Below are 21,152 nucleotides of genomic sequence, written 5' to 3' on the forward strand. Positions count from 1 at the left end.
AAGTTTAAAATAAAATCATTGCATTGTGTAGGTATCCAATCATTTCAACACAACACTTTAGTGTTAAACTGTCGAAACAGCATTTGTGTATCATATCGCCATCAAATATTGACGATTATCAACAGTGTCAGGGGTTCAACCACATTTGTCATCATCATTCCAGTTGTCATAACTCATGAAGCGGCCATAGTCCACCCATATCACTGGTTCAGTCATATTTGTTATGTACTAGATAGGTAAGTGAATTCCCACAGATGTTTTATGTATTGGTGTCTATTAATAGGTGAGAGAACTATGTCAGTGTTAGTCTTCCCTGGTTAACCTAAGCTCTGAGTGATGGCTGAATTTAGACTGCTTCTACTTTAGCCTACAGCCCAGTCCCAAATCAACCACTAGCATCTAAACCCTGTGCTCAAATCTGAGAGGATTACATAGGTGTTGTCGTGACGATTATTTTATCAAATCAATTAACTATGTTTAATTAATCATGTAACAATTAACTCATTAGCAATCTTGGGGAACCATGGAAAAAGTTTTAGTGAGTTACCGTTTCCCGAATTAACTCTACAGATATAAATATATCGTTATACCAGTCAACCATTATTTATCATTATTACCTCAGTCTCATTCTGAACGTCGTTGACTTCAAATCTGCACCAACCCTAGTCTCCATGATGAATCAGCGATACAAAAATTGCCTTAATTATTTATTTACTGATTAACTAAATAATCACAAACACACACAGGATATATTATAAATTGGTTACTAACATGATGCAATGAAAAGTCCCTAGTGGACTAACCCGATATGACGGCTTGGTTACACAATGAAAGGGGGTGGGGAACGAAAGAACGGTAGGAGGAGAGACAAAGGAATTCAACTATCGTACATACAGTTGAATAATACGCTCATCGTAAATGTGGATATTTAGCACCCTATCAACCGCTCATTCGGATTTAGAAATGCAAAGTACATATTTACGCTTGTATATCTTTGTCATCGCTCTCTGGTGAAATCGCCCGATCAGTCTGTGGAGAGTAAAAGTCTCTGGTTGTCCACCAGAGATCACCATATCCTTTGTAGTTGTAGTAGGTTGGTCTCGGAGTATCTGTTACAACGGCTCTTCCAGAGGTGTACCACGTGGTGTTCAGCAGTCCTTGTCCTTCGCTCTGTTTGTTTAGAATAGATACCCTAGAGATACCTATAGAGGTGAGAGGATATTGTTATTTGTCTCTTGTCTTCGGTTGAGTTTCCTAGGCTAACAGTGCATAAACAGCTGCAGGCTGAATGTGCCTGTGCAGTCTTCGAGAGAGAGAGTTTCAGAGGGTCTCCACATTTTCTGGTCTGATAGAGATTTTCTTCTTCTCTGTTGAAAGTTTGAGAGTTTCTAACCATTTCGTACATTTCATCTCACGCTGTCAGTAACGCTGGTCTGATGTACATTTAGTTATGAGTCCTTTTATAAACAATTGGGGAAAAAGGGCATTCTCTCCTTTTGTCATAAAGGAGTGTGCTCACGTGGGCGTGGTTAATGACTGGGTGAAACTTTACATTAAAGACAATTCTAATTTAAAAGGCTAAAATCACCTTCCATTTTCTCACAAATAGTGTAATGATAATTTCACCTGTAAATCATTAAAGTACAATATTTACATATATAATAAAGAGGGCATTTTCTCATCTGAAACAATACTAAAATAAATGTTTGAAAAATAGATACAAAAGGTTCAAAATATATTTATATTTTTAACAACCTTGTCGGGAGAGTCCTTCTCCACTCCAACATTGTAAAGCCATTCTCTTCATACAAACTATTAATTGCTAAGAAATTCTCTTTTTTCTTCTTAAAAAAAAACTATGCTTGCAGTATTCAGACAGAGAGATGACTTGCAGCAACCCAAGTACATCCAGTCTTCAAACATCTTGTTTTTGTCCCATCATAATTATGAATAAAATATGACCAGACAAATAAAACATTTAATCAGTGCAAATACTGATTTTCTGATTTAAATTAAAATAGCTTTTTTTTATAGTAGTTAAAGGAAGCAGACTGCTCCGGTCTCCCTTTGCTGTGAACACGAGATCAAACTGCACCAGGTTTAGGAGTCAGGGACGAGAGACTAGCAAGAATACAAATATGACCTGTCCCAAAACATTACCTAGCCTCTAATCCCTATATCTGAGAGGACTGGATAGTTGACGAATTGTGGCTACTACTATATTGATTAAACTTATCCAAGTCTTTCAGATCTACATAATAATTATAATAAAAATAATAATACATGAGACTTATATAGCACAAACCCAAAGTCTTTACTTTACAATTGTAGAAATGAAACCCCCCAAAGAACAGGAATCAAAACAAAACAGCATCAGACAAAAGAAGAGAAGGATGGGCTCAAGGAAGGGATGTATTAGTGTATGGGCAGGGTAGGGTTTGGATATGAACCCGGTTTAAGGTAAGGGGTGCGACGAGTTAGGATTTAAACCTGGTTTAGGGTAAGGGGTAGGGTAATGGTTTGGGTTAGGTGGTGCTCAGTATGGCGTAGCGAGGAGTGTCTTTGAAGTGTATTGCTTTGCGTGTGTGTGTGTGGGGGGGGGGGGGGGCTTCAAACGTCTTCGGGATCGGTGTCCCTTCCACGGGATGGTTGAGCTAATGAAGGCTAATGCGATTAGCATGAGGTTGTAAGTAACAAGAACATTTCCCAGGACATAGACATATCTGATATTGGCATAAAGCTTAAATTCTTGTTAATTTAACTGCACTGTCCAATTTACAGTAGCTATTACAGTGAAATAATACCATGCTATTGTTTGAGGAGAGTACACAATTATGAACATGAAAAGTTATTAATCCAAGTAAAAATTCCCTGTCTTAGGTCAGTTAGGATCACCACTTTATTTTAAGAATGTGAAATGTCAGAATAATAGTAGAGAGAATTATTTATTTCAGCTTTTATTTCTTTCATCACATTCCGAGTGGGTCAGAAGTTTACATACAGTGGGGCAAAAAAGTATTTAGTCAGCCACCAATTGTGCAAGTTCTCCCACTTAAAAAGATGAGAGAATCCTGTAATTTTCATCATCCGTACACTTCAACTATGACAGACAAAATGAGAAAAAAAATCCAGAAAATCACATTGGAGGATTTTTTATGAATTTATTAGCAAATTATGGTGGAAAATAAGTATTTGGTCAATAACAAAAGTTTCTTAATACTTTGTTATATACCCTTTGTTGGCAATGACAGAGGTCAAACGTTTTCTGTAAGTCTTCCCAAGGTTTTCACACACTGTTGCTGGTATTTTGGCCCATTCCTCCATGCAGATCTCCTCTAGAGCAGTAATGTTTTGGGGCTGTTGCTGGGCAACACGGACTTTCAACTCCCTCCAAGGATTTTCTATGGGGTTGAGATCTGGAGACTGGCTAGGCCACTCCAGGACCTTGAAATGCTTCTTACGAAGCCACTCCTTCGTTGCCCGGGCGGTGTGTTTGGGATCATTGTCATGCTGAAAGACCCAGCCACGTTTCATCTTCAATGCCCTTGCTGATGGAAGGAGGTTTTCACTCAAAATCTCACGATACATGGCCCCATTCATTCTTTCCTTTACACGGATCAGTCGTCCTGGTCCTTTTGCTGAAAAACAGCCCCAAAGCATGATGTTTCCACCCCCATGCTTCACAGTAGGTATGGTGTTCTTTGGATGCAACTCAGCATTCTTTGTCCTCCAAACACGACGAGTTGAGTTTTTACCAAAAAGTTATATTTTGGTTTCATCTGACCATATGACATTCTCCCAATCTTCTTCTGGATCATCCAAATGCTCTCTAGCAAACTTCAGACGGGCCTGGACATGTACTGGCTTAAGCCGTGGGACATGGCTGGCACTGCAGGATTTGAGTCCCTGGCGGCGTAGTGTGTTACTGATGGTAAGCTTTGTTACTTTGGTCCCAGCTCTCTGCAGGTCATTCACTAGGTCCCCCCGTGTGGTTCTGGGATTTTTGCTCACCGTTCTTGTGATCATTTTGACCCCACAGGGTGAGATCTTGCGTGGAGCCCCAGATCGAGGGAGATTATCAGTGGTCTTGTATGTCTTCCATTTCCTAATAATTGCTCCCACAGTTGATTTCTTCAAACCAAGCTGCTTACCTATTGCAGATTCAGTCTTCCCAGCCTGGTGCAGGTCTACAATTTTGTTTCTGGTGTCCTTGACAGCTCTTTGGTCTTGGCCATAGTGGAGTTTGGAGTGTGACTGTTTGAGGTTGTGGACAGGTGTCTTTTATACTGATAACAAGTTCAAACAGGTGCCATTAATACAGGTAACGAGTGGAGGACAGAGGAGCATCTTAAAGAAGTTACAGGTCTGTGAGAGCCAGAAATCTTGCTTGTTTGTAGGTGACCAAATACTTATTTTCCACCATAATTTGCAAATAAATTCATAAAAAATCCTACAATGTGATTTTCTGGATTTTTTTCTTCTCATTTTGTCTGTCATAGATGAAGTGTACCTATGATGAAAATTACAGGCCTCTCTCATCTTTTTAAGTGGGAGAACTTGCACAATTGGTGGCTGACTAAATACTCTTTTGCCCCACTGTACACTCAATTAGTATTTGGTAGCATTGTCTTTAAATTGTTTAACTTGGGTCAAACGTTTCGGGTAGTCTTCCACGAGCTCCCCACAATAAGTTGGGTGAATTTTGGCCCATTCCTCCTGACAGAGCTGTTGTAACAGAGTCAGGATTGTAGGCCTCCTTGCTCGCACATGCTTTTTCAGTTCCGCCCACAAATGTTCTATAGGATTGAGGTCAGGGCTTTGTGATGGCCACTCCAATACCTTGACTTTGTAATCCTTAAGCCATTTTGCCACAACTTTGGAAGTATACTTGGGGTAATTATCCCTTTGGAAGACTCATTTGCGACCAAGCTTTAACTTCCTGACGGATGTCTTGAGATGTTGCTTCAATATATCCACATAATTTTACTTTCTCTTGATACCATCTATTTTGTGAAGTGCACCAGTCCCTCCTGCAGCAAAGCACCCCCACAACATGATGCTGCCACCCCCGTGCTTCACGGTTGGAATGGTGTTCTTCGACTTGCAAGCCTCCCCCTTTTTCCTCCAAACATTACGATGGTCATTATGGCCAAACAGTTTTATTTTTGTTTCATCAGACCAGAGGACATTTCTCCAAAAAGTACGATCTTCGTCCACGTGTGCAGTTGCAAGCCGTAGTCTGGCTTTTTTTAATGGTGGTTTTGGAGCAGTTGCTGCTTCCTTGCTGAGCGGCCTTTCAGGTTATGTTGATATAGTACTAGATTTACTTTCGATATAGATACTTTTGTACCTGTTTCCTCCAGCATCTTCACAAGGTAATTTGCTGTTGTTCTGGGATTGATTTGCTCTTTTCGCAGCAAAGTACATTCATCTCTCAGAGACAGAACCTTCCTGAGCGGTATGACGGCTGTGTGGTCCCATGGTGTTTATACTTGTGAACCATTATTTGTACAGATGAACGTGGAACATTCAGGCGTTTGGAAATTGCTCCCAAAGATGAACCAGACTTGGGGAGGTCTACAATTCTTGGCTGATTTATTTTGATTTTCCCTTGATGATTCCCATGTCAAGCAGAGGCACTGAGTTTGAAGGAAGGTAGGCCTTGAAATACATCCACAGGAACACCTCTAATTGACTCAAATTATGTCAATTAGCCTATCAGAAGCTTCTAAAGCCATGATATCATTTTCTGGAATTTTCCAAGCTGTTTAGAGGCACAGTCAACTTAGTGTATGTAAACTTCTGACCCAATGGACTTATAAGTGAAATAATCTGTCTGTAAACAATTGTTGGAAAAATTACTTGTGTCAGTCACAAAGTAGATGTCCTAACCGACTTTCCAAAACTATAGTTTGTTAACAAGAAATTCGTGGAGTGGTTGAAAAACTAGTTTTAATGACTCCAACCTAAGTGTATGTAATTTTCCGACTTCAACTGTATATATTGACGTGTGCACAATGCCGCGCCTCATCTCTGATTCTCCGCTGGGCGCACAATATCAAGTGTCCTTATAGGCTATTTAGTGTGGTCTCATTCAAATGATCCATGGCCTAGCACTAAGTGCATGCTCAGAGAAGCACAGAACAAAGTTATATTTCCAAGACAGCTGCTTGGATGTTGTAAATTACAGTCGTGGCCAAAAGTTTTGAGAATGACACAAATATTAATTTCCACAAAGTTTGCTGCTTCAGTGTCTTTTGATATTTTTGTCAGATGAAAAAGTCGTTGTGCCAACATTTCTGACTGTTATGGAAAAACATTCAATCTAGTGCTCAGCCTAGTAACGCCTGAAAAACCTGGTGATAAATCATATGATGAAATTGTGGCTACCTTAAAAGGACATTATTCTCCCAATCCACTGATAATCGCAGAGAGATTCAGGTTTCATAAGAGAAATCAAGAGGAGGGGGAATCAATCTCACAGTTTGTGGCTGTATTGAAACAGATATCTGAAGACTGTGAAATTGGGCGATCAATGAGTGACACTATACGTGACAGGTTAGTGTGGCATGCACAGCAAGGCAATTCAGAAACACCTTTTGACTGAGAGTAACTTAACATTGCAGAGAGCAATAGAAGTGAGTACGTCAACGGAAATGGCAAATAAAGACGCACAACAGCTAAGTGCATCGACCCAAGTGCATAAGGTGTCTAAGGAGTTAAAAAACAAGGCAGGAGGTGACAAGCCATGCTATTGCTGTTGGAAACCAGGTCACCAAGCAGAGGAGTGTTGGTGCAAAGTCTTCGACTGCAGAAGTTGTGGGAAAAAGGGTCACATCAAACGTGCATGTAAAAACAAAAAGACACAATCAAACAAAAATACTTGAAGGAAAAGTGACTTCACAAAAAGAAAGTGCATAAAATGGAGCACACAGAGGATGAACAAAGTGATACCCTGTCTGAAGGGGAAGAATCTTTGCATGTTTTGTCCATTTCAAACAATGGACACGGATACTGGGTGACACCGCTACTGGATGGAAACACAGTACGGATGCAAGTGGACACTGGAGCAGCCATATCTTCGCTGTCTGAGGCTGTATACAAGGATAAACTACATCACCTCACACTACAGCCCACAAAGATGACGCTGAAAACATACACCGGTGAGATTGTTCCAGTGAGAGGAAGCGTGATTGTTACAGTGGAGCTCAACAAACAGAAGGTAAAGCTACCACTCTACATCGTGAAAGGCAACCATCCAGCATTGCTAGGACGCACATGGCTGGAAAAGATCAAACTAAACTGGCAGGAACTTCACATGGTTGCAAAAGAGGACACAAACCTACAAGGGATATTGAGGAAACACGCAGATGTGTTCAAAGGAGAACTTGGCAGTATGAAGGACATAACAGTTAAACGGACCGTGAAACCAGACAGCAAGCCAAAATGCTTCAAAGCTAGACCTGTCCCATACGCCATAAAACCAAAAGTTGAAATTGAGCTAAACAGACTAGTCGAGAGTGGAGTATTGGATCCAGTGAATTTTAGTGAATGGGCTACACCCGTTGTTCCAGTCATAAAAAAAGATGGATCACTCAGGCTCTGTGGTGATTTCAAAGTCACCATTAACCCAGTCTTGACTGCTGAAAAATATCCACTACCCCTCATTGACGACTTATTTTCTGGTTTAGCTGGAGGACAAATATTCAGTAAGATAGATTCATGTCAGGCCTATCTATAGATGCATGTGGACCAAGAGTCACAAGAACTGTTGACCATAGTGACTCACAAAGGACTGTACAGGTACCAGAGGCTTCCTTTTGGAATCACCTCAGCTCTGGCCTTGTTTAAGAGAGCTATGGACCAGATACTGAGCGGGCTCACTGGGGTCCAATGTTACCTCGATGATCTACTCATCCCCGGCAAAGACGAGCAGGAGCACCTGAGAAACCTGAACGCTACACTACAGAGATTGGAGGAGTACGATCTGAGGGTCATTTACGTCCCTCTGTTGAGTACCTGGGCCACTTCAAAAATAAAGGGGAGCCGCACACTCTAGGAGCTCAGGTGCAAAAATATTTACCTCCAACGTTTCGACAGACAAGCTGTCTTCATCGGGGTATAATGACAAACACTGCGAGATGACTCGTTTATATAGTGTCAAAAGACACACACAGGTGTCTGTAATCATGGGCAGTTGTGGCCTGATATCATTGGTTAATTCTTATATATTAAAATAGCATACAAAAAACATAAATGGATAGTGTACGATCATAGATACAATTTGGCTACATAAGCCTACAAACATTTACAATAGCAAAGTCACAATAATCACAAGAATGGCTTCAGATCAAAGTCTACGTTGAGACCGAAGGGAGCAAGGGTCTTTATATTAAATATCCAGGCAGCCTCTCGTTTTCACAATAAATTGTCGATGTCACCCCCTCTCCTAGGGAGGGTGACATGTTCGATGCCAATATAACGTAGAGACGAAATCTGTAGAAAATGTTCCACTGGGTAGCTCCCCTTTAAAGGGAGAGCAAATAGTGTGTATGGTAATCTGCTTGTTTAATGCCAAATAGTAAAATATTCATATACATTCTAAGGAGTAACAGCTCCTGTAGTGGTACAGTTGGAGATGGTAGGCTATATCTCATAGACACTTAATAGACACTATGTTTGTAAAAACCACGGCACAAGTGACCTTTCACTTAGATTAGGGTTAAATAACCACAGCCAAATGATAACTCATGTGGGGTCTTTCAAACAGATAAGGCTAGATAGATGAACAGATTGGAGTTGAACATCGCATTGTGCACAGCATGAAATGTGGCAAGAACAAAATTGGGGTATTGAGAGCCGCTCCAAAACAAACTATTTCATGTGTTTTGTTTCTATTCAACAGGTAAATATCACTTTTATCCATGACATATGTTACATGACCTACAACTACAGCAGCATATTGATTATAATTGTTACATTTTTAATCATGATTGACAAGTGTATGTCAAATATACTCGTTGATGCCTTCTGTCACCCCCTACAGATTTAGAGAGAAGGTCCAGACTAGAGATTCATATTTTCCCGGAAATACTGCAAAAATCAGAAGTCCTCATTTAAAGCGTTTCAAACCAAGATGGTCACTATGCCAGGGTTCTCCCAACATTGCTGGTTTGGCTGTGCCACTATGTAAAGATTTCACAGCAAGTGAAACTGATATTTAGTAGGTCCTGATGATAGAGCAACTTTGATTGCCAATGACATTGTGACTTGCGAAACAGGCTGTTCATAAATTCAGAGCGTGTTCCTCAATTAATTCAGCACATTTCAGCAGGCCTAGCACAGAGCGCGCTCCGAGTAGGCCATAGCTTTGTCAGTCATACAAACTTTGTAACAGCAGTCAAACAAAGGTCAAATGACCAAAGTAGCTAAACCTCTAACGAATAACAGAATATCGTCTATTTGGTAAAATTGAATTGATGATTATACCGATAGCTGATCAGCTCATGAATAACGGGGAGATGAAGAGAGGAAAATGTTTAAATATCATTCACCTGGCCCCCACATTGGGCATGCTACAATTATATTTCATACAGATATGGTGATGTGAAATTGATCCAATAAGACATTGAGTTGTTTGCCGACCATATTGGGAAAAAGTATGTGGACACCCCTTCAAATTAGTGGATTCTGTTATTTCAGCCACACACGTTGCTGACAGGTGTATAAAATCAAGCACACAGCCATTTAATGTCCATAGACAAACATTGCCAGTAGAATGGCCTTGCTGAAGAGCTCAGTGACTTTCACGTGGCACCGTCATAGGATGCCACCTTTCCAACAAGTCAGTTTGTCAAATGTCTGCCCTGCTAGAGCTGCCCCGGTCAACTGTAAGTGCGGAAGTGGATGGGTTATTGTTGTACTGAAATAGAAAAGGGAAGTGTGAAGTGGAAACGTCTAGGAGCAAAAACGGCTCAGCCGCGAAGTGGTAGGCCACAAGCTCACAGAATGGGACCGCCGAGTGCTAGTGTCAGCACGATTTGTTTAAATAGCTTCACGATCGTCAGTTTGTTGTTTTTGTTTCGTCGTTATAATTAAAAAGAATGTCTTTTTCACACGCTGCGTTTTGGTCCTCTCTTCCACGTCAAGACGATCGTGATAGAATTACCCACCAGAACGGGACCAAGCAGCGTGTCAAGCGGCAGCAGGAACATACACAGGATTTATGGCAATGGGAGCAGGATCTGGACTATACTACGTGGGAGGAGATCGACAGGTGGGCGATCGACCCAGGGCGAATGCCGGAGCCCGCCTGGGATTCTCTGGAACAGTGCGAGGAGGGATACCGGCGAATGGAGGCAGCACGACGACGCAGTAGGAAGCCTGTGAGTCAGCCCAAAACATTTCTTGGGGAAGGGCTACAAGGGAGTGTGGCGAAGTCAGGTAGGAGACCTGCGCCAACTCCCCGAGCTTACCGTGGAGCGCGAAAGTACGGGCAGACACCGTGTTATGCGGTAGAGCGCACGGTGTCTCCTGTACGTGTGCATAGCCCGGTGCGGGTTATTCCATCTCCCCGCACTGGCAGGGCTAGATTGGGCATTGAGCCAGGTGCCATTAAGCCGGCTCAACGCGTCTGGTCTCCAGAGCGTCTCCTCGGGCCGGCATACATGGCACCAGCCTTACGCATGGTGTCCCCAGTTCGCCTACACAGCCCAGTGCGGGTTATTCCACCTCCCCGCACTGGTCGGGCTACAGGGAGCATACAACCAGGTAAGGTTGGGCAGGCTCAGTGCTCAAGGGAGCCAGTACGCCTGCACGGTCCGGTATTTCCGGCGCCACCTCCCCGCCCCAGCCCAGTACCACCAGTGCCTACACCACGCACCAGGCTTCCTGTGCGTCTCCAGAGCCCTGTTTCTCCTCCACGCACTAGCCCTGTGGTGCGTGTCTCCAGCCTATTACCACCAGTGCTTACACCACGCACCAAGCCTCCTGTGCGTCTCCAGAGTCCTGTGCATCCTGTTGCTGCTCCCCGCACTAGCCCTGAGATGCGTGTCCCCAGCCCGGTACCACCAGTTCCAGCACCACGCACTAGGCCTAATGTGCGTCTCCAGGGTCCAGTACGCCCTGTTCCTTCTCCCTGCACTAGCCCTGAGAGGCGTGTCCCCAGCCCGGTACCTCCAGTTCCGGTACCACGCACCAAGCCTCCTGTGTGTCTCCGGAGCCCTGTACGCACTGTTTCTCCTCCACGCACTAGCCCTGTGGTGCGTGTCTCCAGCCTATTACCACCAGTGCCTACACCACGCACCAAGCCTCCTGTGCGTCTCCAGAGTCCTGTGCATCCTGTTGCTGCTCCCCGCACTAGCCCTGAGATGCGTGTCCCCAGCCCGGTACCACCAGTTCCGGCACCATGCACTAGGCCTAATGTGCGTCTCCAGGGTCCAGTATGCCCTGTTCCTTCTCCCCGCACTAGCCCTGAGAGGCGTGGCCCCAGCCCGGTACCTCCAGTTCCGGTACCACGCACCAAGCCTCCTGTGCGTCTCCGGAGCCCTGTATGCACTGTTCCTTCTCCCCGCACTCACCCTGAGGTGCGTGCCCTCAGCCCGGTACCACCAGTTCCGGTACCACGCACCAGGCCTATAGTGCGCCTCGTGAATTCAGTGTGCCCTGTTCCTGCTCCCCGCACTAGCCTTGAGGTGCGTGTCTCCAGTCCGGTACCACCAGTTCCGGCACCACGCACCAGGCCTACTGTGCGCCTCAGCAGGTCAGAGTCGGCCGTCTGCCCAGCGCCGTCTGCACTGCTCGTCTGCCCAGCGCTGTCTGCATTGCTCGTCTGCCCAGCGCCGTCTGAGCCGCCCATCTGCCCAGTGCCGTCTGAGCCGCCCGTCTGTCCCGAGCCGTCAGAGCCGTTTGTCAGCCAGGAGCCGCCAGTCAGCCAGGAGCCGCCAGAGCCGCCAGTCAACCAGGAGCCGCAAGTCAGCCAGGAGCCGCCAGAGTCGCCAGCCAGCCAGGAGCAGCCAGAGTCGCCAGCCAGCCAGGAGCAGCCAGAGTCGCCAGCCAGCCAGGAGCAGCCAGAGTCGCCAGTCAGCCAGGAGCAGCCAGAGTCGCCAGCCAGCCAGGAGCAGCCAGAGTCGCCAGCCAGCCAGGAGCAGCCAGAGTCGCCAGCCAGCCAGGAGCAGCCAGAGTCGCCAGCCAGCCAGGAGCAGCAAGAGTCGCCAGCCAGCCAGGAGCAGCCAGAGTCGCCAGCCAGCCAGGAGCAGCCAGAGTCGCCAGCCAGCCAGAGTCGCCAGCCAGCCAGGAGCAGCCAGAGTCGCCAGCCAGCCAGGAGCAGCCAGAGTCGCCAGCCAGCCATGAGCAGCCAGAGTCGCCAGCCAGCCATGAGCAGCCAGAGCCACCAAAGCGGGTATTAACTATGGTGGAGTGGGGGCCACGTCCCGCACCCGAGCCGCCGCCGTAGGAAGGCCCACCCGGACCCTCCCCTTCTGTGTCAGGTTTTGCGGCCGGAGTCCGCACCTTTGGGGGGAGGGGGGGTACTGTCACGCCCTGGCCTTAGTTATCTTTATTTTCTGTAATATTTTGGTTAGGTCAAGGTTTTTGTCTTGTCTTGGGTGGTTGTAGTGTCTAGGGGGTTTTGTTAGAGTGTATGGGTTAGTGTTGAGTGTAGGTTTCTAGGTATGTCTATGGTTGCCTGAATGGTTCTCAATCAGAGACATCTGTCATTCATTTGTCTCTGATTGGGAGCCATATTTAAGGCAGCCATAGGCATTGGGCTGTTGTGGGTAATTTTCTATGTCATTGTGTAGTGTTTAGTGTCAGCGCGATTTGTTTAAATAGCTTCACGATCGTCAGTTTGTTTTTGTTTCGTCGTTATAATTAAAAAGAATGTATTTTTCACACGCTGCGTTTTGGTCCTCTCTTCCACGTCAAGACGATCGTGATAATCTCTTTGAGGTCTGAAATGTGGTCCTGTCAGTAAAGGAGAGAGGACAATTGGACGAGCTGGTATACAAACATCTCTGGCAGGTCTTGACAGACCAAAGGTCTTAAAAGCCCCCCATCCACTAAGGTCTTAAACTGGTGCTTGAACTTAGTTCCAGTGCTTAAGTTCTTGGGCTTCAAGACCCCAGTCGAAATAAAAGGTGGTTAATGATCTTGAGTCTTGTTTTAAGTCACAGCCATTTTTCTATATTCCATACCTTTAGTCTGGGCAGGTCCCAGTTTGTAGCGTGGTTCATTCTGCGTTGTGTACTTTTAATTAGGACGCTGCCACAACTGACGGTCCGCTAGTTGAATTATTTTTATTTGCCCTGCACACGAAGAGACAACACACATTATGTTAACCCTTGGCGCAGACCTAGCTCTCAGGCACCTTGCTAGCCGAAGGTCAGGCAAAAGAGTTCCAAAAGGAAATAACAGGTGCTGCGTGCACACATTCGATGCACAACAGCACACCATACATTACAAGTAAAATGATACAAAACATAATTCAGACAAAATAAAAGACATTCCTGCACACGAAGAGACAACACACATTATGTTAACCCTTGGCGCAGTCCTAGCTCTCAGGCACCTGCGCAAGCACATGGACACTCACTCAAACACTGTCCCAAGTACTCACAAGTTACAATAGATACCCTAGTTAGCGAGCTTTGTGAAACTTGTTAACATAAATCTTTATATTATCCACATTGTAACAAACTTATGGTAGCATAACAGTACATAACAGCCTGCTCCAGTTGAAGTTGGAGCTCCAGGTTCTCTTAGGAAAGCTTCAGGTTCTCTGTCTGCAGCTCATGCTCAATCTGCGAGGGGGTGCCTGAACCTCTCCCTGAGGTCTGGAAAAAGAGAAACATCAGCCATCATGCTTAAGCAATCAGAATGCGACGAATCAAAAAAGGAACAATATGTTTTAGGAGAAGAGGGAGAGATTAAGGGAGGAAAGAAAGGAAGTGTAAGTACAGTGGCTTGTGAAAGTATTCACCCCCTTGGAATTTTCCCTATTTTCTTGCCTTTTTGGGGGGGGGTTGTATCTTTTGATTTACACAACATGCCTACCACTTTGAAGATAAAAAAAACTGACCTTGAGCTTGCATTACTATTCACGACCCCAAAGTCAATACTTTGTAGAGCCACCTTTTGCAGCAATTACAGCTGCAAGTCTCTTGGGGTATGTTTCTATAAGCTTGGCACATCTAGCCACTGGGAATTTTGCCCATTCTTCAAGGAAAAACTGCTCCAGCTCCTTCAAATTGTATGTAAGGGTTCCGCTGGTGTACAGCAATATTTAAGTCATACCACAGATTCTCAGTTGAGCTGAGGTCTGGGCTTTGACTAGGCCATTCCAAGACATTTAAATGTTTCCCCTTAAATTTAAACCACTCGAGTGTTGCTTTAGAAGTATGCTTAAGGTCATTGTCCTGCTGGAAGATGAACCTCCGTCCCAGTCTCAAATCTCTGGAAGACTGAAACAGGTTTCCCTCAAGAATTTCCCTTAATTTAGCACCATCCAACATTCCTTCAATTCTGCCACAATGCTTCACTGAGGGGATGGTGTTCTCTGTTGGGTTTGCGCTAGACATAGCTTTTTCCTTGATGGCCAAAAAGCTCAATTTTAGTCTCATCTGACAAGAATACCTTCTTCCATATGTTTGGGGAGTCTCCCACATGCCTTTTGGCGAACACAAAACGCGTTGCTTATTTTTTTCTTTAAGCAATGGCTTTTTTTCTGGCCAGTCTTCCGTAAAGCCAAGCTCTGTGGAGTGTACGGCTTAAAGTGGTCCTATGGACAGATACTCCAATCTCCGCTGTGGAGCTTTGCAGCTCCTTCAGGGTTCTCTTTGGTCTCTTTGTTGCCTCTCTGATTAATGCCATCCTTGCCTAGTCCATGAGTTTTGGTGGGCGGCCCTCTCTTGGCAGGTTTGTTGTGGTGCCAAATTCTTTCCATTTTTCAATAATGGATTTAATGGTGTTCCGTGGGATGTTCAAAGTTTGGGACATTTTTTTATAACCCAACCCTCATCTGTACTTCCCCACAATTTTGTCCCTGACCTGTTTGGAGAGCTCCTTGGTCTTCTTGGTGTTGCAGACTCTGGGGCCTTTCAGAACAGGTGTGTGTATATATACTGAGATCATGTGACACTTAGATGCACACAGGTGAACTTTATTCGACTAATTATGTGACTTTAGAAGGTAATTGGTTGCACCAGATCTTATTTAGGGGCTTCATAGCAAAGGGGGTGAATACATATGCACGCACCACTTTTCAATTTTGTATTTTTTTTTATTGTTTGAAACAAGTACATTATTCATTTCACTTCACCAATTTTGACTATTTTGTGTATGTCCATTACATGAAATCCAAATAAAAATCCATTTAAATTACAGGTTGTAATGCAACAAAATAGGAAAAACGCAAAAAATGCCAAGGGTTATGAATACTTTTGCATGGCACTGTAGGTGACCACATGGATAAACATACAAACTTAGCGCATAGGACTAGAATTAGGTACAGTACACAGACTGGGAGCCGAACATCCTATTAAGACAAACACTGCGGGCACTTTCTGCAAACTCAAAAACTGCACTAGCATCTTGGCAGGTCAGAAGCCAGGGGCAGCCTTCTGTACCTTGTGAGTTTTGGGAGACTTAGATTTCATCTTTTCACTTATTTTCTCACTGTCATCAGTAATGACCTCTGAATTCAGCTTGGCGCCACGGATACTCTCTGAAGTAAACTCAAGCTTGCTTTCGCTGACATCCTCAGTGTCGAGTTCCTTGATGATACAACTGTCAGATTCACCGTCACTGAGGTCAGCGCTGGGGTCAGCATTCGGCTCCATTATAACTTCCTCTTCTTTCCTGACCGTTTTCACCACTGTCCCACTTCCCACTCTTACCTCATTTCCACATCCCTCTGTTTCTCCATCTCCGTCACCACCTGCATCATCTGTACCCATCACACTACCTGCTGTCACCCCTTCATGCTCAGGTGCAGGTTTAGCTGTTCAGGCCTCTCAGAGGTCGATTGCTCACCAGCCACTGGCTTACTTCCCTCTGGACTCTGGGATTTAGGGGGTTTGGTTACATTCAAATCCAGCACAGTATTACTTGTGGAAATTTGTCTGGCAATGATATTCTCCTTTATGCTTTTGTCCCCTAGTTCATAAACAGCCACCTCATTGACATTCTCTGACTTTTTCAGGTTCTCTTGCTTGGACTCTCTGTCAGCCTCTTCTTTCTGTTTCCCCTTTTTCTGCATCTCCCTCTGCTGCTTAATTTTCAGTCTGTTCTTCATCTCCTCCCTCTCCAGTCACATCTGTTCTTTCCTGTTCTCCACTCTCAGCCCTGCTTGGTTTCTCTGTCGGCTCTGCCTCAGGTACACCATAATTTGTTTCATCCAAGTCTGCCTGGGTTTCTTTCTGCTCTTGGTTTGGGTGTAGCTCCCCCTCCTGGCCTAAGCGGTCAGCAGCCTCCTTGTGGGCTAAAGATGTCCTGACAGTGTCTTTCTCATGGCCATCACCAACATCAAACGTCAGAGAACAAAGACTTTTTAAGGACATGGACTATGAATGGGATTGAGGAGCGGATGCAAGAGAAAAAAAGGAAAGAATAAGAGTAAGTGAAGATGAAGTAAAGATGCACGAAGAAGAAAGGGTATCAAATTAATGTTAATGACCGGATAACATAAGCACAAATGTAAATACCAAGTGTAAAAGGAGACGTACAAAGGGCCTGGAGGGGGGCTCCTTGGACATCTGGCTCTCCAGGGATTGAAGCCTGTCCTTTTGGTAGAGGTTCCTTATGTTCATGTCCTCCATGGAAGCATCTCTGGGTAGGGCTTGCTGCTGCCTGGAATAGAGGGAAGGTAAGGGAAGTGTTGGTCTGGGTTGGTTAGCTTATACTGCAAGCACAAGTTCTCCAAGCACCAAGATTGATACCACCACTGTTGATATGGCACCATCATCTTAGGTGTATACAAACATTTCACAATCTAGGCTTATGTTCTCCCATCATCTTTGTGACCTTTCAGCTTAAAGGGACATTTCACCGCTACATTTTCTGGTTGTAAGCAAACCACAAGATACAGAATTCATAGCGATTTCAGGACGTATTACCAACCCTGTCAAGGTTGATCCGTTTGAGAATGTGTGTCAACAGGTAGCTAACTTTACTCACTGGACCACCCACTCGTTCATAGAACATTAGCTTGCGAATAACAATACATTTTTCTTTGTGTGTCTACAACAACTGTAAAGTTTAGTCATGGTGTGACGCTCAGTACCTGGATGTGCAAACTACAAGCAAGCAAAGGCTGCTGGGGAAACATTTAGTCGGTTCCCTTACTAAGAAGTTGAGTAGAGGTAACGTAGCTAACTTAGTTAACTAACTAGCAAAATACATTTGTTTATCTAACCTAAAATCTTGCTATAGCTAGCTTTCATAATACGGTGGCAAGACATTCCAAAGCAAATCAATGTAATTATCCAGCTGCTATGCTATCTGGCGACGTGATTTGTAACTTTGCAAGCTAACTTTATCTACATTGGGTTACGTTAGCTACAGCCTACTGCAGTGGTTCCCAAATGTGGGGTGCAGCGAAGGGTTGTTTTCCAAGGAACTCTAATAGTAGCATGCACAATGTGCAAATTCAAAATTGGGTAGCGCATCATCCGTTTTCCTTTTGTCATGTCAGTTATTGCATACCTTAGAGAGCCATTTATAACTTATAAGAAATGTCCAGAGCAACTAACCCATGTCAGCTAACGTTTTTTAGCGAGGTTTTTTTAACCCATAGGTTTTGTTGTAATGTTTGAGTCACTCAAATATCACATGACTACACATTAGATATGGCAAAATGTATACAATTGCAAGAAAATTAGCTTTAAAACTGCAAAATGTAATCTTGCACAACATGACAAAATGTGTAGAATTGCAGGAAACAAGGAGACAATTGAATACTTATGTCAAATACTTATGTCATGCAATAAAATGCAAAGTAATTACTTAAATACAATGTGATTTTCTGGATTTTTGTTTTAAATTCCGTCTCTCACAGTTGAAGTGTACCTATGATAAAAAATTACAGACCTCTACATGCTTTGTAAGTAGGAAAACCTGCAAAATCGTCAGTGTATCAAATACTTGTTCTCCCCACTGTATGTGTGACATTCAGAGGGTGAATGGGCAAGACAAAATATTTAAGTGCTTTTGAACTGGGTGTTGTAGTAGGTTCAGGCGTACCGGTTTGTGTCAAGAACTGCAATGCTGCTGGGTTATTTAATGCTCAACAGTTTCCCGTGTGTATCAAGAATGGTCCACCACCCAAAGGACATCCAGCCAATTTGACACAACTGTGGGAAGCATTGGAATCAACATGGGCCAGCATCCATGTGGAACGCTTGACACCTTGTAGAGTCCATGCCCCGATGAATTGAGGCTGTTCTGAGGGCAAAAGAGGGGTGCAACTTAATATTAAGAAGGTGTTATCAATATTTTGTACAGTGTAGACATCTGTGGCATTGTGTTGTGTGATAAAACTGCCAATTTTAGAGTGGCCTTTGATTGTCCCCAGCACAAGGTGCACCTGTGTAATGATCATGCTGTTTAATCAGCTTCTTGATATGCCACACCTGTCAGGTAGAAGGATAAGAGATTAATAAGATTTTTGTGCATATGGAAAGTTTATGGGATCTTTTATTTCAGCTCATGAAGCATGGGATCAACACTTTACATGTTGAGTTTATTTTTTTGTTCAGTATACTGTAGGTGATGTAATAGTATAATAATAGGCAGAGCAAGCACGTTTTGGTGATTTCTGGTATATCATACAAATAAATCAATCACAGCACGTTTTTGGACTCATTCAGCAGTTTTTACCTGATTAAGCACAATACCATTGGAAATGAATGGTCAATTAAAGGTATTTTTTTAAAGATGCACATTATAAACTGCACACGCACCAGAAGCCCTGTTGTTTTGTCAAGTGGCAATGAATCACTTTGAAACATTTTGGGAGCTTCGCATGGTCGCATTAATTGGTCGGAGCGGGAGGAACTCTGCAAAATTCAAAACAGTATAAACCAGGGCTCTCCAACCCTGTTCCTGGAGAGCTACCATCCTGTAGGTTTAGCTCCAACCCCAGTAAGAGTAAAAACTTAGAGGAGGGTAGCTATCCAGGACCAAGGTTGGAGAACCCTGGTCTAAACCATTTACCTTTGAGGCGGGGGTAAAATCTAAAGCTGCATTAAAATAATTGGCTAAATGCCATGCTAATGTCTAAAGATAAATGTTGTCATAGTACTAGGTCACAACATTTTTTATCTGCAAAAATGACAAGTTTATCAGTGGGTGATGTTGATTTCTAATAAAAAGTGGGGGGACAAAAAGCATAAATTGCCCCCACCCCTAATCTGATAGTGGGGTGGTAGATACTCAGTCTGCCCTATGGCTCAAATCACGTACTTACATACACCTGACATCACACACACACGTAAAATAAATTGGTGCATCAAATCATATCGCAACAATTCGTTCCCCTAATCAAACCGAATCGCACCGAATAGTTCTTAAACTAAAACAGATCGTTCCTGTATCTTATCGGAGCCCATGCATCTAGCCAGGTGCTTGCTGGTCAGCGCTGTGATGGTGGGCTTCTTCCTCAACTCCTGGGGAGGACAAGGAGAAGAAGAGATTTACCAGGATAGAAGAAGAGAAGAGATACCGGGAAAAGGGCTCCCCAAATAAAGAACAATGAGTGACATCACAAAAGTCCATAGCAATGCTGTATTTGAGGTAGAGATCATTGATCCAGACTTACAAAATTCTGGGAACTTCTGAACCAAGACTAAGAGAGAGACATGAGAGAGTGTGGGACTATGTTACATACCAGTGCAGTCTATTTGAAGCGGTCCAGGGAGGTGTCAGTGTGCAGATCCAGTTTCTGGTGCAGTGTCCTCACCTCCTCCTCATGTCCTCCTGCTCCTGGGGTAACAGATGAAGTCCAAATTGGTTGGTATACAAGAAAGATGTGTACATCATGTCTGGCTTGTTGCTTCTAGCTCTCTTCTAATTCTATATCTATTGTATTTACCTGTCTAGCACGGGCCAATAGGTTCTGATACTTCTTAAGGACCTCTTCCTTGTGATCCAGGCGGCCCTGCAGGTTGTTAATGGTCTGGTGGGCCACTTTGAGGGCTGGTTGGCTCTCTGCCTCGTCCTGCTGGTGCTTGGCCAGGTCTGCCAGGAGTCCCCTCCCTTTCTGCAGCCGCAGGGAGACGCAGCTCGTTGATATCCCTGTCCCTAGAGGACATTCTGCTTTGGGCTGACTCCTTCTCTTTCAGCTTCTGCACAGGGAGAACAAAAAGAAAGACAGGCTCAGAGATGATGGCTATGTTCCAATATCCATACTAGCATACCCCTTCGAATGCAAGGCTAATAGACTTATACAATGCCCTTGTCACAGAGGTACTTCTCTACCTGATTCCAAGCTGTTGCCTTGAAGCGCGCGTCACTGGTATTGGAAGTCCGCTGTAATGTGTATACTAAGGAGCTGAAAGTAATACTGTACCTCATCCAGAGTTTTGCAGGTGGCCTAGGTTTTCAGCATGGTGCGATCGTGCTCTTTGATTTTCCCCAAGGCAAAGTCCAGCTGGTGGACTAGGGGTAGGCAGGAGTCTGGCAGGGCACCAGTCTTCAAACACACCAGGGTTAAGTGAGACTAAGACTCAAAATTGGTTGACTTGGCAGCAAATGGTTTGAGACAGAGTGACTTATGATTAATTTATCATGCATGGCTAAATTATTTATTGAACATGAATTTAGCATTCAAGTACAGTCATTCCTATTGGCAGAAAGTTGGACGGAGGGAAGAGGTGGTGTTTGCTTGGTTGGGCCTAGGACATTTTACATTGAACTCGTCATTACATCTGGTTGGCAAGCATGAGAATGGTTTGTGTATGGAGTGTATGGTCGATGAAACGGTGTAGCATTTGTTGTAAGTATGTTGAAGAGAGGGACAGATTGAGGTGTAGGGTCAATGATGTTGGATGGAGTTGGGGGGAGGGGGTTGGAAGGGATTTTGGGGATGAGGAGGGTCTGTTAGAAAATAGTAGGGCTCTTTTTTTACTTTCTTAGTAGTACAGAATTAGGTAGGAGGA

General features: G+C 44.2%; 1 pseudogene; it reads right to left on the bottom strand.

The window, feature by feature from the left end:
* Nucleotides 1-19,536: 19,536 nt before the first annotated feature.
* Nucleotides 19,537-21,152, bottom strand: part of LOC129867683 (centrosomal protein of 290 kDa-like) — a 41,264-nt pseudogene continuing 39,648 nt past the window's right edge.

This window comes from Salvelinus fontinalis, chromosome 12, assembly GCF_029448725.1.
Source record: "Salvelinus fontinalis isolate EN_2023a chromosome 12, ASM2944872v1, whole genome shotgun sequence".
Taxonomy (NCBI): domain Eukaryota; kingdom Metazoa; phylum Chordata; class Actinopteri; order Salmoniformes; family Salmonidae; genus Salvelinus; species Salvelinus fontinalis.